The sequence below is a fragment of the Herpailurus yagouaroundi genome, unplaced genomic scaffold (assembly GCF_014898765.1).
Source record: "Herpailurus yagouaroundi ecotype Mexico unplaced genomic scaffold, PumYag 139, whole genome shotgun sequence".
In the NCBI taxonomy this organism is placed as follows: domain Eukaryota; kingdom Metazoa; phylum Chordata; class Mammalia; order Carnivora; family Felidae; genus Herpailurus; species Herpailurus yagouaroundi.
The window spans coordinates 36,474,031-36,488,200 of NW_024412394.1; the positions used below are offsets into that span (position 1 = coordinate 36,474,031).

General features: G+C 37.5%; 1 protein-coding gene across 2 annotated transcripts in view; it reads right to left on the reverse strand.

Annotated features, from left to right (window-relative positions):
- FILIP1 (filamin A interacting protein 1) overlaps positions 1 to 14,170 on the reverse strand; it is a 190,009-nt gene that overhangs the window by 25,236 nt on the left and 150,603 nt on the right. The window lies entirely within an intron of this gene.

Consider the following 14,170-nt stretch of genomic DNA (forward strand, 5'->3'; position numbering starts at 1 on the left):
GCACCTGGGTGGTTCACTTGGTTAAGTCTCCTACTTCAGCTCAGGTCATGATCTCGCAGTTCGTGGGTTCAAGCCCCATGTCAAGGCTCTGTGCTGACAGATCAGAACCTGAAGCCTGCTTCGGATTCTGTGTCTCCCTTTCTCTCTGTCCCTCCCCTGCTTGTGCTGTCTTCTCTCTCTCTCTCTCTCTCTCAAAAATGAATACACATTTTATATATATATATATATATATATATATATATATATATATATATATAATTTTATTTTAAGTCAAAGGGAAGGTGCAGAACAAAAAGAACCTTGGGACTTTTTAATTATGTACGGAACTATCACCTGATAGGAACAAAGCAAGACAAGCTTTCTGATAGAAAGCTGATCTACATAAACTAGCTAATGAAGAACTGGCACAGAATTTTGGCTCAGTTTCTGGATTTAAACAAAAATTTTAAATAGAGAACTAGGTTGGGAGGAAATCAATTACTATCAATATACAAATGTGGCAGCTACAGGAATTATTACGTTTTACATGTATGAAATACATTTTCTCTATGGTGTTTATGTATAGCATTAAAAAAGTAGGAATATAAATACACCAGAATAACTATTTACTATCCTTGTGTTGGTGAATCAGTTTGCACCAATTTTTTTTTTATGGAAGTATAGTTACAAAGTTACATTAGCTTCAGGTGCACAACATAGTGATTCAACAACTCTATACATTATGCTGTGCTCACCACAAGTGTGGCTACCATCTGTCACAATACAACACTATTACAATATCATTGACTATATTCCCTATGCTGTACCTTTTATTCCCCTGACTGATTCATTCCATAACTGGAAGCCTGTATCTCCCACTCCCCTTCATAACTTGCACCAATTTTAATAGTTATTTTCAGTTATCCATAAAAATGGAATTAAAATAATCATATGGGAATGCAAGCTGGTACAGCCAATCTGAAAAAGAGTATGGAGGTTCCTCAAAAACTAAAAATAGAACTACCCCACAACCCAGCAATTGCACTACTAGGCATTTACCCATGGGATACAGGTGTGCTGTTTTGAAGGGACACATGCACCCCCATGTTTATAGCAGCATTATCAACAATAGCCAAAGTATGGAAAGAGCCCAAATGTCCATCAGTGGATGAATGGATAAAGAAGATGTGGTATATATATACAATGGAGTATTACTCAGCAATCAAAAAGAATGAAATCTTGTCATTTGCAACTACATGGATGGAACTGGAGGGTATTATGCTAAGTGAAATTAGTCAGTCAGAGAAAGACACAAATCATATGACTTCACTCATATGAGGACTTTAAGAGACAAAACAGATGAACATAAGGGAAGGGAAACAAAAATAATATAAAAACAGGGAGGGGGACAAAACAGAAGAGACTCATAAATATGGAGAACAAACTGAGGGTTACTGGAGGGGTTGTGGGGGGGGATGGGCTAAATGGGTAAGGGGCACTAAGGAATCTACTCCTGAAATCATTGTTGCACTGTATGGTAACCAATTTGGATGTAAATTTTAAAAAATAAAAAATAAGATAAAATAATCATATTTACTTTATATAGTATAAGAATGCTTCTTAATATTAATATTTATATCAGAGAAGCAAGTTGTAAACAACCTGTATTTGTTTTAAGAATATTTTATTCTTTCAATATATTTTGCACCTTACTTATTTAAAGTGATTTATTTCATATTTATGACTAGATTAGCTGTTAACCAAGTAAATAGAAGCTAATAATCTCACATTGCATTGTACAAGAAATGACTGAACATATATTGAAGCTATTTGTGGTGTTAAAGAATTATTATAGAAATGATTCTGATGATATAATTAAGATTTTTTATGGAATTTACTTTTACAAAACATATCCTTGTGTCTAAGCATCTATTAAATAAATGCATAATTTCCCAAACCCATTATGACTTTATTCTTACAATGGAAGAAAAAGATTGTTTTCAAATCCTTTGGGTTCACATGAGTAATACTGTAATCGCTTCATTAACTGTGGTTCTTACATGTGTAAAGAGAATTTTATTGATCATCTTCTTTTTTACTTGAAGTCAAAACAACTGAAATAATGTCACAGAACTATAGAGTGGGAGATACTTTTGGGGATATTTTCAAATTCCTTAGCCTTAATAAGACTATCAAAGGTAATTCATTGAAAACATCAGTGCTTTCAACTCTAAGCTTAAAATGTTAAAATTTCTAAAGATATTTGTTTAAATATCCTATGCCTCTATGCTATTACAGACAGTGGGTTGGGGTAACTAAAACATGGGCTTTGGGGTCAGACAGCTGCATCTGAATTCTGGCTCTGTCATTTTCTGACTGTAACCTCTGGCCAATTGCTGAAACTCCTTGACCCTCAGTTTTTTCACTTGTAAAGCAAGGATGTTATACCTACCTCATAGAATTGTTCTCAAAATTGAGATAGTAGAAGTAAAGTGACTGACATACAGACTCTATACACAGATATAATAAAATACAAAAATAAATATAAGAACTAAAGAGTATGTATCTGAAAAGTCTGTCCAATGCTTTTTGTGTTTACACTGTAAATATTTTCATTTCAGTAACTTTGGTGTAAAACCTGGGGTATTAACTTTTCAGCCAGAGAAAAGTAGAAAGCTCTCTCACGAGTAGGAAATCCTGTGAGCTAGAGCATGACCATCGCAGGAATCTGGCTTCCAAGAAACCACGTTTTTTCATGTCCTCTTAGCTGTGATTCTCTCTCTCTCTCTCTCTCCTTCTCTCTCTCCCCTTTCTCTTTGTCCCATTAAGCTTTCTCCTTCCCTCTTCTATCACTTCTTAAATTATTCCCATCTCTCAGTTAAAGTGGCTCTTACAGCAATACACAGCCCATTCTCTGCATTCTCCCAAAATTCAGTTACAGCTTTGATTTAGCTGAGGGTTAGATCCATAACCAAGGTAAAGTTGTGTGACTCAGTCAGGACAGCTTGCCAATAACCTTCTGTGCAAACAGACTTGCATTTAAATTTCTACAGGGAGAACACCGGGGATGGGAAAGATGGATGAATTGTGAAGACTTTGCAAAAGGTAACTGGCATGGGCATTGTGACTGTTCACTTGCTAGGAAAAAGGGATAGAGAAATTGAAAAAAATTACTTTGATGCTTTTAATCTGCACAACTACAAATAATACCTTTAACAGGAATGGGAAAAACTGGTGAGAAATAGTATTGGTAGAAAATTGAGGTAATAGCAAGATAGTCAAGTTTAAAAGTGTACCAGGCAATACTTAACAATACTGTATTGTACACTTAAAAAATTAAGAGGGTAGATCTCATGTTAAATGTTCTTTCCATAATGAGATAATTTTTTCAGTACACCAAGCAATTAGAAATATAGTACTTTTGGTGTAAATCCTGTAAATTTTACAGCTCATATACATCTTAACCCCATTACCCTAATGACTTCCTCCTGTCATTACTCCTGTCCAAAGCCCTGAGCATCTTCTGCTGATAATTCTGCAACAGCCTCCTAATGGGTCTCCTCACGAGCCCTGCCACTTGTTAGCTGTGTGATCTTGGACAACTTATATAACCTATATGTATACCTCACTTCCCTCACTTATAACTCGGGCATCAATATAGTACCTGATTCATAGGGTTTGTGTGAGATGCATATTGGTTAATATACGGAAAAGCACTTATAACAGTGCCTGGCCCATAGCAAGTGTACTTTTGGCTATGTTTATATTATAATAATTATTATTACTTACTCTCACCCAAATTTAAATATAATCACAGGCTATAATGGAACTCTAACTTCCCATGCCTTCTTGTTGCTCTAAGAATAGAGGTGAAAAATCTATAACATGGCCTAGCCTGATTTGATTCCTGACCATGCTGGCAGGTTCTGAAGCCAGTCTTTCCCCCTGTTATCTAAGCTGCTCACATTCCTTAAATATGCTGTGCCTCTGGTTAGTATTTCCTCCCCACTCCTCCATTAAGTCTGGCACAATATCCAGCTGATTTTCATCCTTCCAAAGTTTCACTTAAATGTCACTTCTTCCATGGGGCGCCTGGGTGGCGCAGTCGGTTAAGCGTCCGACTTCAGCCAGGTCACGATCTCGCGGTCCGTGGGTTCGAGCCCCGCCTCGGGCTCTGGGCTGATGGCTCAGAGCCTGGAGCCTGTTTCCGATTCTGTGTCTCCCTCTCTCTCTGCCCCTCCCCTGTTCATGCTCTGTCTCTCTCTGTCCCAAAAATAAATAAACGTTGAAAAAAAAAAATTAAAAAAAAAAAAGTCACTTCTTCCAGAAGCCTTCCAGGACCAACCTGATTAAGTTATACATTCTTACAGACTCCCATAATACCCTGAAACCTTTATAACATTAATCAACTTACAACTTTTTAAAAGACTTTATTTTTAAGCAGTCTCTACACCCAACATGGGGCTCAGACTCACAACCCCGAGATCAAGAGTCTCATGTTCTTCCAACTGAACCAGCCAGGCACCCCTTGACTTTGTTAACACAAGTTGCATGAGGACACAGGCCATGTCTGTCTTGTTTGCCCCCTAGCACAATGCCTGATACATCGGAAGTGCTCAAAAAATAGTGAGTGAATAGATACATGAAAGAATAAATAAGCTTGATCTAGAAATACAGCTCAAGTCATCTTCTATAGAGATGTGTGAACTAAAGTCCCTCACAATACTGAGTATAAATTTTTGCTGAATGGATATCGTGGCTGTTATTGGGCCAGTAATTTGATATTAATAGTGGTTATTAGACAAGTGGCTCTGATCTAGTGAGCAGTGGCCTCTCTTGAAGACTGTGGTCATTCTAGTCATTGGTTGCCTAGGAAAGAGGTGTTATCTCCTAAGTGGGAAACCAAAGCTGAGAGATCGAGCCCTCTCTGTGTGGATGGGAAGGTATCACTTAATATCTCTCTTTAGTACCAGATGATGAACAACCACTAGATAACCTATAAAGTGCCTCTGGGAATATTAGAACCTTAAACAATACTTTGTACACCAGACTAAAGGAAGGCTTTTGTGTCTCTCTCATAGGTTCTGGTGTGCTTTTTGTTTATTTTGTTTGCTTGCTTGTTTTAGTTCTTTTTAAGAAAAGTTTCCAGGGCGCCTGGGTGGCGCAGTCGGTTAAGCGTCCGACTTCAGCCAGGTCACGATCTCGCGGTCCGTGAGTTCGAGCCCCGCGTCGGGCTCTGGGCTGATGGTTCAGAGCCTGGAGCCTGTTTCCGATTCTGTGTCTCCCTCTCTCTCTCTGCCCCTCCCCCGTTCATGCTCTGTCTCTCTCTGTCCCAAAAATAAATAAACGTTGAAAAAAAAAATAAAAAAAAAAAAAAAAAGAAAAGTTTCCAACCTCTGTTGCAGAGAAACAAGAGGAGGTATTTTACCCACAGCTGGACCAGAATGTTGGGGCAGTGTACGTCTGGAGTCTATTGGGAGGAATAGTAGTAGTTAAAGTGAGAGAAGCTTCAGGAAGAAAGAAAGTTATTGGAGGTCTTGGGGCTCTTTTGTCACCTATCCCTTCCTACATAGAAACCTGTATAGTGCTAAAGCTTGGTAATTCTTGGATTTTCATTTCAGTAAGTGGAGAGAGGAGGTGGTGACAGTGCCTTAGGTGTGGAAATAAATTTGATCTCCAAGGAGAAACTATGTGGAAAGAGAAAAAGTAAAAGATAGAGAAAAGACTTTGGGAAATGCTTAAAATTAAGGGGTAAAAAGGAATGGGAAGGAGGGGCGCCTGATTGGCTCAGTCCACTGAGCGTCTCTGACTCTTGATTTTGTCTCAAGTCTTGATCTCACAGTGGTTCGTGAGTTCCAGCCCTGCACTGGGCTCTGCACAGACACCATGCAGCCTGTTTGGGATTCTCTCTGTCCCCTTGTTTCTCTGCCCCTCCACCACTTGAGCGCATGCACACACTCTCTCACACACACACACAAATTAATAAATATTACAAAAAAAAAAGAAGGAAGAATGAGGAGGAGTTAGTGAAGGTCTGGCAGGAGAGATAAGAGGAGGGAGATATACTAGGAGCAACACTGGAGCGCCAAAGGAAGGGAGCACTGCTTTCCATTCATCTACCTCCCTCCCTAGTCAATTTAGCCTTCTACTTCAGATGGGTTTTTTCCTCCCCTTCTATCTAAAAATCCTCATTTTTATATTAAACAAGCATTCAAAAGTATCACCACATAACTATTCACAATAGATAATGACTATGGCAGGTTATGTCTCCTTTTTCAAACAATTTCCTAATAGTTACAATGTCACTGTACTTAAACAATTCATTTGCTTTACATTACTGGGCACCGTTGCCATGTAATTATGCTATTTAAGGAGTAGAATGAAAGGGTGTAGGTGTTGTTTGTGCCAACTGGTCTTACCACCTCCTCTCTACCCATCTTGCCATTCTTCCACCATGCCCTGATTTTAGGAAGATTAGCATAAAAAGGAAACAAACCAGAAGACCAAGACTAAGATGAATTAGTACCCCGTTTCTCATCAGCATTACAGGCATTTGATACCCTGAAATCAAATTTATTTTTGGCAAGTTCTTAATTTTCAACAAGCATTTTATCCTGTTTAAAGGATGCAAGGAAGACAAATACACAATCTAATAGATTTTCAGAATTCTATTGTCTTTCTTAATAACTATTCTTAAGTGTGTTCCTCATTTTTCTTTTCATACTAAATGAAACCATGATCTTTTTATTTTGAGACTTTACCATTTACAAATGTTCAGAAATTTAACTATTTTCAACTAGAAGACTTTAAAAGTATAAGCCCAAATGTTCTATGATTGTTTATGGTATATATATTAGTCAAGATGCATCAATTTGTGTAATTAAAACTGGTAAATTTTATTTTATGTAAATTATATCTCAATAAAAAAATGTAGCAATAAAAAGAATATAAAAGGCCCTAGAAAGTGTTCCAAATGTCAGAGAAATGGAAAAAAAGTTGCAAACAAATATTATGAGAGTGACTTAAAATATAATAGAAAACATAAAATAGATTATTATTAAGCTTAAGGCAGAAAGATGTGAAAGCAGAGGTAGGAACACTAAAGAGAAGATGTCTAACATTTTCAGCTAGGGTTGGGGAAGCTGGTAGGAAAACATGTTCTGGGGTAAACATGTTTCAGGTACTAGAAAACCTCTAGTCCTAATATTATTTCAAGGCATTCTTAAAAACCCACCCCAAATCCCAATATGTATATATATGTATGTATGTATGTATGTATGTATGTATGTATGTATATGTATAAATATATGTATGTATGTATATAATATGTATGTGTATATATATATGTGTGTATATATATGAGATTACATATATATATAAGATTAGCATGTTCCCACTTAAATTTAAAGTTGTTTTTCTTTATGGAAATCATCTAGTTAGTAAATAATGATAGAATGCCATTATTAATAAATAAAGAAGTAATTATAGAAGACCACTATTTTGCAATATCCAAAGAAATGATGGATGTAGGTAATGTTCATCAATGTCTCTGAAGAGAGCTAGCCAAACATTGTATACATGTGTACATACTTCCACCAAGAAACATTCCTACCCAAAAAATAAACCTGAATAAGATCAAGCCCCTATAACTACTTACTAGTTTAAGGAAAGACATGGGCAAGAAACATACTAAATGATACTGTGATGATACAATCAGAAAAATCCAAAATGTAGGGGACTACAGAGGATAAAATACCTAGTATTTTCAATAAATAAATTGCAAGACGAAAAAGAGTGGGGGAGGAGAAACTATAGATTAAAAGAAATTTATAAGATGTATCAACCAATTATAATACATTTGGATTCTTATTTAAGCTATTTTTAAAACAATAGAAAAATTATGTTATAAGGAATTATTACTAAATTTAGGTAGTGTAAGGATATTGTTAAGAGAATCCCTACCATTTAGAAATATATATTGAAATATTTATGAATGAAGTGATATGTCTGGAACTTTTATAAAAATAAAATAATCCAGGGCCAAAAAAAAAAAAAAAAACCCAACAAACTCAGGGCAATGGGAATAGATGAAACCAGACCAGTCATGAATTAACTGTTGAAGCTAAGTGACAGATATATGGGCATTCATTACATTATTCTCTTTATTCTTGTAAATATTTGAAATTTTCCATAATAAAGTTTTTTTTAACCCCCTTTAAGATCTTTACCTCCCCCTTCCCACACCAAGTTTCAACTCCTTTGATATCTGGTCATAATTTTTACTTTCTTTACAGTTCCATGTATCTCTCGTATTTGTCTGTAATTGTGGGCGATTCTTCCATTCATTTCCATATTTATAAAATTAAGCATATTAGAGACTTTTACCTTTTCTTCCTCATTGGGATACATTTGATGCTTAGTCAAACTTATGGTAAAAAAAGCATCCTTGCTGTGTTCTGTTCCACAGGTATTTATGAGTTTATCTTTCCTTTTAAGTACAATTTTTGTTGTTGTTTTGGGGAGAGGGGAAATGAGAGTTTTTTTTTTTTTTGTTTTGTTTTTTAAATCTTATCCTGGTTATCCATCCTTGAGACAAACAAACACTCTTCCTAGAACAGTTATAGATCTGTACTCCTAAAGACCCAGAGCCACACCTGACTATAACGATTCTCACTCCTTGTCCTCCGAAAGTAAACCATATAAGATTTCACAGGTTCTTTTCCCCAACTTTCTTTATACTCTCATTTCTATTATTTCTCCAAATTTATCAGCATTAGCCCAAAGGCAGCAATTTTCTCTTTGCTTTCTTTAGATGTCACTTGTTACCATCTTAATCCTCTGGAACCCATTTTGAAATGCTGATGTCATTTTAAAAGTTAGCTACATTTGTTTCTGAGCCAGATCATGCTGATTTCCCTTCTCACTATTTCCCTTCCCTTTCACTATTTTTATTCTCCTATTCTTCTTCAATTCCCCCTGTATGTATGCCTCTCTCTCTTAAAAGAGAAAAGGCAGGTTAAAACTAGCAAGGGCATGATAGTAATTAAAGATGAATGAACCTCAAAAGAGTCAAGCTTGCATGCAGTTAGAAGTCTTTAATCACATGCATTTTTTCCCAGCTAGAGCATAGAACAGAGCTAAGCAGCTTGGTAACATGATAGAACATGGTTTTACCAAATGACTCAGAAAGAAGTGTTAGTTTTTCATAAATTGCCCCAGTTCCTCAAGATGGTGTCTATTATAATAATTATTCAGAATTAATCTAACCTCCCGATATCCTGCATAGGACTGGGATTAGGGTGAGGCGAATAAGGCTGGGTTGTTAGATGTTGTCCTCATTTGAAATTTTGACATTTAATTCATCATTGATTTTTTTTTTTGCATTGATTTTTACCTTAAAAAATAATGCATTAAAATATTGTGTATCTTGCTTACTGAATTATTCGATATCCCCTTAAATTTTGTGCCCAAGGTGATAGCTTCATTTGCCTCACCCTAGTCCCAGCCCTGAGCTCTGAGTGCTAGATAATCATTTTCTTTATGTACAAGTTAATGGCAGATCCTTCATAACAGGACACAAACTTTTAAGTTTTGTTTTTCTTTTGTGTTTTTTAAGTAGTGGGGGTGAATTTATAAAAGGCTTTGTACACTTTTTACTTTTTCCCTATTGTGAAAACCAGCAGTACTGTGGAATACCTGATCTCACACTTTTTTGACCCAGGTCCAGTAGAGTGGGACAGAGGTCTTTCTCACCTATTCTCAAGAAATTGGTGATAAAAATTTGAAAGAAAAGAAAGGATAATCAGTAAACTTTTTGCTAGCAGTTTTTATGAACTGCTTTTATTTTGCAAGTGAAGACCCTAATGCTATACACATGATTTTATACTATAAAACTATAGCCTGTAAATTTAAAAATAATCTAGGACTCTCATTACATTTACTTTGATGTTATAATCCAAGTAATGCAAACACACACACACACACACACACACACACACACACACACACACACACCGGGCAAGTTATCACAAATGAAGTTTTATTCTTCATCAGAGAGGATTAGATATAATCTTGCTCTAGAATGGGAACATTAATGACATGTCTTGAAGTCTAGCTGTTGAAAATCATAAACTAAGGATATGCATTATTGGCCCTCTGCAGGTTAGCCCAACAACCCATAACAAATTAAACTGATTATGAAGTTTAACCAATAGTAATTTATCTTTAAAAGGCACAGATGGTAGCAACTGAAAACCATGAAAAGCTCATCATGGATAATAAATTATTCTTCATGAAGATTTTGGGATTTCCTACTACCAGGTGAGCACATGTTCCATGTTTGCCAGCATTTGGTAATAGCCAGACTCCACTGGAAAATACCCTCTTAGTCTTTTAGAAAATCTGACAGGTGTGCCTGGGTGTTTCAGTTGGTTAAGTGTCTGACTCCGGATTTCTGCTTAGGTCATGATCTCACAGTTTGTGGGATCCAGACCCAAATTGAGCCCCGCGTCTGGCTCTGCATCCAGCCCCATGTTATGTTCAGCACTAAGTGTAGAGCCTGCTTGGGATTCTCTCTCCCTCTCTCTCTGCCCCTCCCCTGCTCGTACACACATGTGCCTCTCTCTCTCAAAATAAATAAATAAACATTTTAAAAAAACCCAATAACATGCAAATTTAAATTTAAAAATGCTAGGGGCGCCTGGGTGGCGCAGTCGGTTAAGCGTCCGACTTCAGCCAGGTCACGATCTCGCGGTCCGTGAGTTCGAGCCCCGCGTCAGGCTCTGGGCTGATGGCTCAGAGCCTGGAGCCTGTTTCCGATTCTGTGTCTCCCTCTCTCTCTGCCCCTCCCCCGTTCATGCTCTGTCTCTCTCTGTCCCAAAAATAAATAAACGTTGGAAAAAAAAAAAGTATTTAAAAAAAAAAAATAAATAAATTTTAAAATGCTATATTTTAAAATAAATCATTTTGTATATTACTAGTAACTTGCTCTTAATCATAGTAGAAATTAAAGTCTAGGGAATTATTTGTCATTTGCTCATTTAAACATAGAAATAACTGTTTCTTCTGATAGTTTGCTGCCCATCAGGAGGCCTATATTTGAGAATAACTATTTGAGAAGGAGCTCCCTGATCATACACTCTAGTATGAAGCTCCCTGACTCTTAGAAATGTAGCCATGATTCATTAATTCACTCAGCAATTCAACAAAGATGGGTTGAATGCCCCACCATTGTCAAATAGTATACTAGATACTTGTAATAAAAAAATAAATTGCAATGCTATGTAAAAAGTACCATTTATGCTTTAAACATAGGCTACTGAGGGTCACCCAAGGATGGGGATATGACTGAAGGAAGTGGTTCCCAATGCCATTCCCCTGCTATCAGGACTACAGCCCATATGACCCTTTGGAGAGAACTAGATAAGGGTTTCCCTCCTTAGAGAAACAGTCCCTGCCTGGCTTGATGCTCTGAATGAGAACAGGATTTCAGTCCTATTCTTTCATTAGATAGGTGCCACAGCAAGCTATAAGCTACACAACCACACACAATAATCCTATGGGCTCTTCTTTTTCATCTTTCAGGTTTCATTCAGCACACAGGTCTCCTCCCCAGAGATGCATTCTCTGAAACTATTGAAAATAGTTTCCCCAGCTGCTCTCCATCATACCACCCCATTTCTTTCTTTCCCTTAACTTTTATTATCTGAAATCATTTCCTTCATTTATATGTTTACATAGATATTGTCTGTCTCCCCACCTCTGCACAGAGCAAAAGCTCCATAAGAGCAAGGTCCATGGCTAAACACCAGCCCCCTAACAAAGTGCCTAACATAAAGTAGGTTCTCAATCAATATTTGGTCGATGAATGAATAAACAAAGGTTATCTAGATGAAGAATGAGGAAACAGTATGCCACATAAAGGGGAAAGTGACACAAGTGAAAGAAACAGAACAGCAGAGTCAATGGCAGAGCACACAGTAGGAGATGGGAAAACATCAAGGCATAAGACTCCAGTGGAAGGTGGAGGTCAGATCATCAAGCAGTCTGTTTGTTATCCTAAGTTGGACTCCATCCAGAGAATTACACAAAGTTCTGTAAGGACTTTAAGAGTAGTGAAAATATCAGGGGCACCTGGGTGGCTCAACTGGTTAAGTGTCTGATTCTTGATCTCAACTCAGGTCATGATCCCAGGGTCATGGGATCTAGTCTCACATCAGGCTCTGTTCTGAGTATGGAGCCTGCTTAAGATTCTCTCCACACCCCCCCCCGCCCCTCCCTGGCTCAAGTACACATGCACTCTCTCTCTCTCAAAAAATTAATTAATTAAAAATTTTTTAATAAAAAAGTAGCAATAATTTCAAATTTGTATATTACAATGTTCTAATGACAATGTGGATGTATGGATTATGGGGGCGGGCAGTGCTAGAGGCAAGGAGATCAGTTATGAAAGCATTAAAATTTTCCAAGGCAAAAAAAAAAAAAGACTAAATTATGATTACAATTATAATACAAGAAAAGGGGAGGGGAACCTGGGTGTCTCAGTCAGTTAAGTGGCTGACTCTTGATTTATGCTCAGATCATGATCTCATGATTCATGAGGTTGAGCCCCAAGTGGAGTCAGCTCTGTGTTGACAGCCTTCTTGGGATTCTCTCTCTCCCTCTCTCTCTGCCCCTCCCCCACTCATTCTCTCTCTCTCTCTCTCTCTCTCTCTCTCTCAAAATAAAAATAGACATTAAAAGAAAAGGGGATTTTTAAAAATGTTTTACTTATTTTTGAGAGGGACATACAGTGTGATCAGGGGACAGACAGAGAGAGAGGGAGACACAGAATCTGAAGCAGGTTCCAGACTCTGAGCTGTCAGCACAGAGCCAGACTCAGGACTCGAACTCAGGAACTGAGAGATCATGACCTGAGCCAAAATTGGATGCTTAACCAACTAAGCCACCCAGACACCCCAAAAAGGGGATTTTAGGAATAATTAGGATATAGAAATATCTGGTTTTGGTGCTTGAATGTGAAAGCTAAGGTAGAAAGAATTATAGGGGCGCCTGGGTGGCGCAGTCGGTTAAGCGTCCGACTTCAGCCAGGTCATGATCTCGCGGTTCGGGAGTTTGAGCCCCGCATCGGGCTCTGGGCTGATGGCTTAGAGCCTGGAGCCTGTTTCTGATTCTGTGTTTCCCTCTCTCTCTGCCCCTCCCCCGTTCATGCTCTGTCTCTCTCTGTCCCAAAAATAAATAAATGTTGAAAGAATTATATAAGATTATTCCTGCATTTTTAAAATGATTTTAAATGTTTATTTATTTATTTTGAGGGAAAGAGAGCACAAACAGTGGAGGGACAGAGAGAGAGGGACAGAGAGAGAATCCCAAGCAGGCTCCATGCTGTCATCACAGAGCCTGGCGTGAGGCTCGTTCTTAGGAACCATGAGATCATGACCTGAGTGGAAATCAAGAGTCAGAGGCTTACCTGACTGAGCCACCCACATGCCCCAAGATTATTCCTTCATGTTGATATGGGTAACAATGTGAATGATAGTGCCCTCCTTCACCATCATGGCCCCATTAGCATCACAATCTAGACAATTCATCTAAGTGGTAGCATGTGGAATCTTAGGGGAAATAGTTTTGATGTACTAACTGCCCAATTTTTCCTCAGGACTAATAACTTGAGCAGAGGGCAAAGCTATCTTGTTGAAAAACTCATCTCAAATGAGTCAGCAGAGGCAAGATAAACTTCTAGGTTTTTTCTAGAATTATGAGTTTTTGAAATGTGGTCTTATAAATCCCAATTTTATTCATCTTTGAAGAATAAGTATAGTTGTCTCTTACAAACTTGTGAGAGATGTAAAGCAGGACTCTGAGCCTCTTGGTAGGAAGTGTTTTTGAATAGGGACATCAACTCACTTTATGAGATAAATTTTATATACAGCTGTAAAAAAAAGTTATTGAAGTTACTAAATTACCAAACTATTAATTTGTATATTGTATTATTTAATTTTATACTTCTACTTATTATCCTTTGTGCTGCATATTTTCCATTTACCTCTCCAGTTCTACTGTCCACCATTCTCCATCCTGGGGGGCTGATCTTGAGCCATTGTATTGAAAGCCCCTTCTAGCTTCAAGTTTGGTTTTGTCAATAGGAGACATTGACAGGAGATTGGAGAATGAGGTATTAATTCCCTCCTGA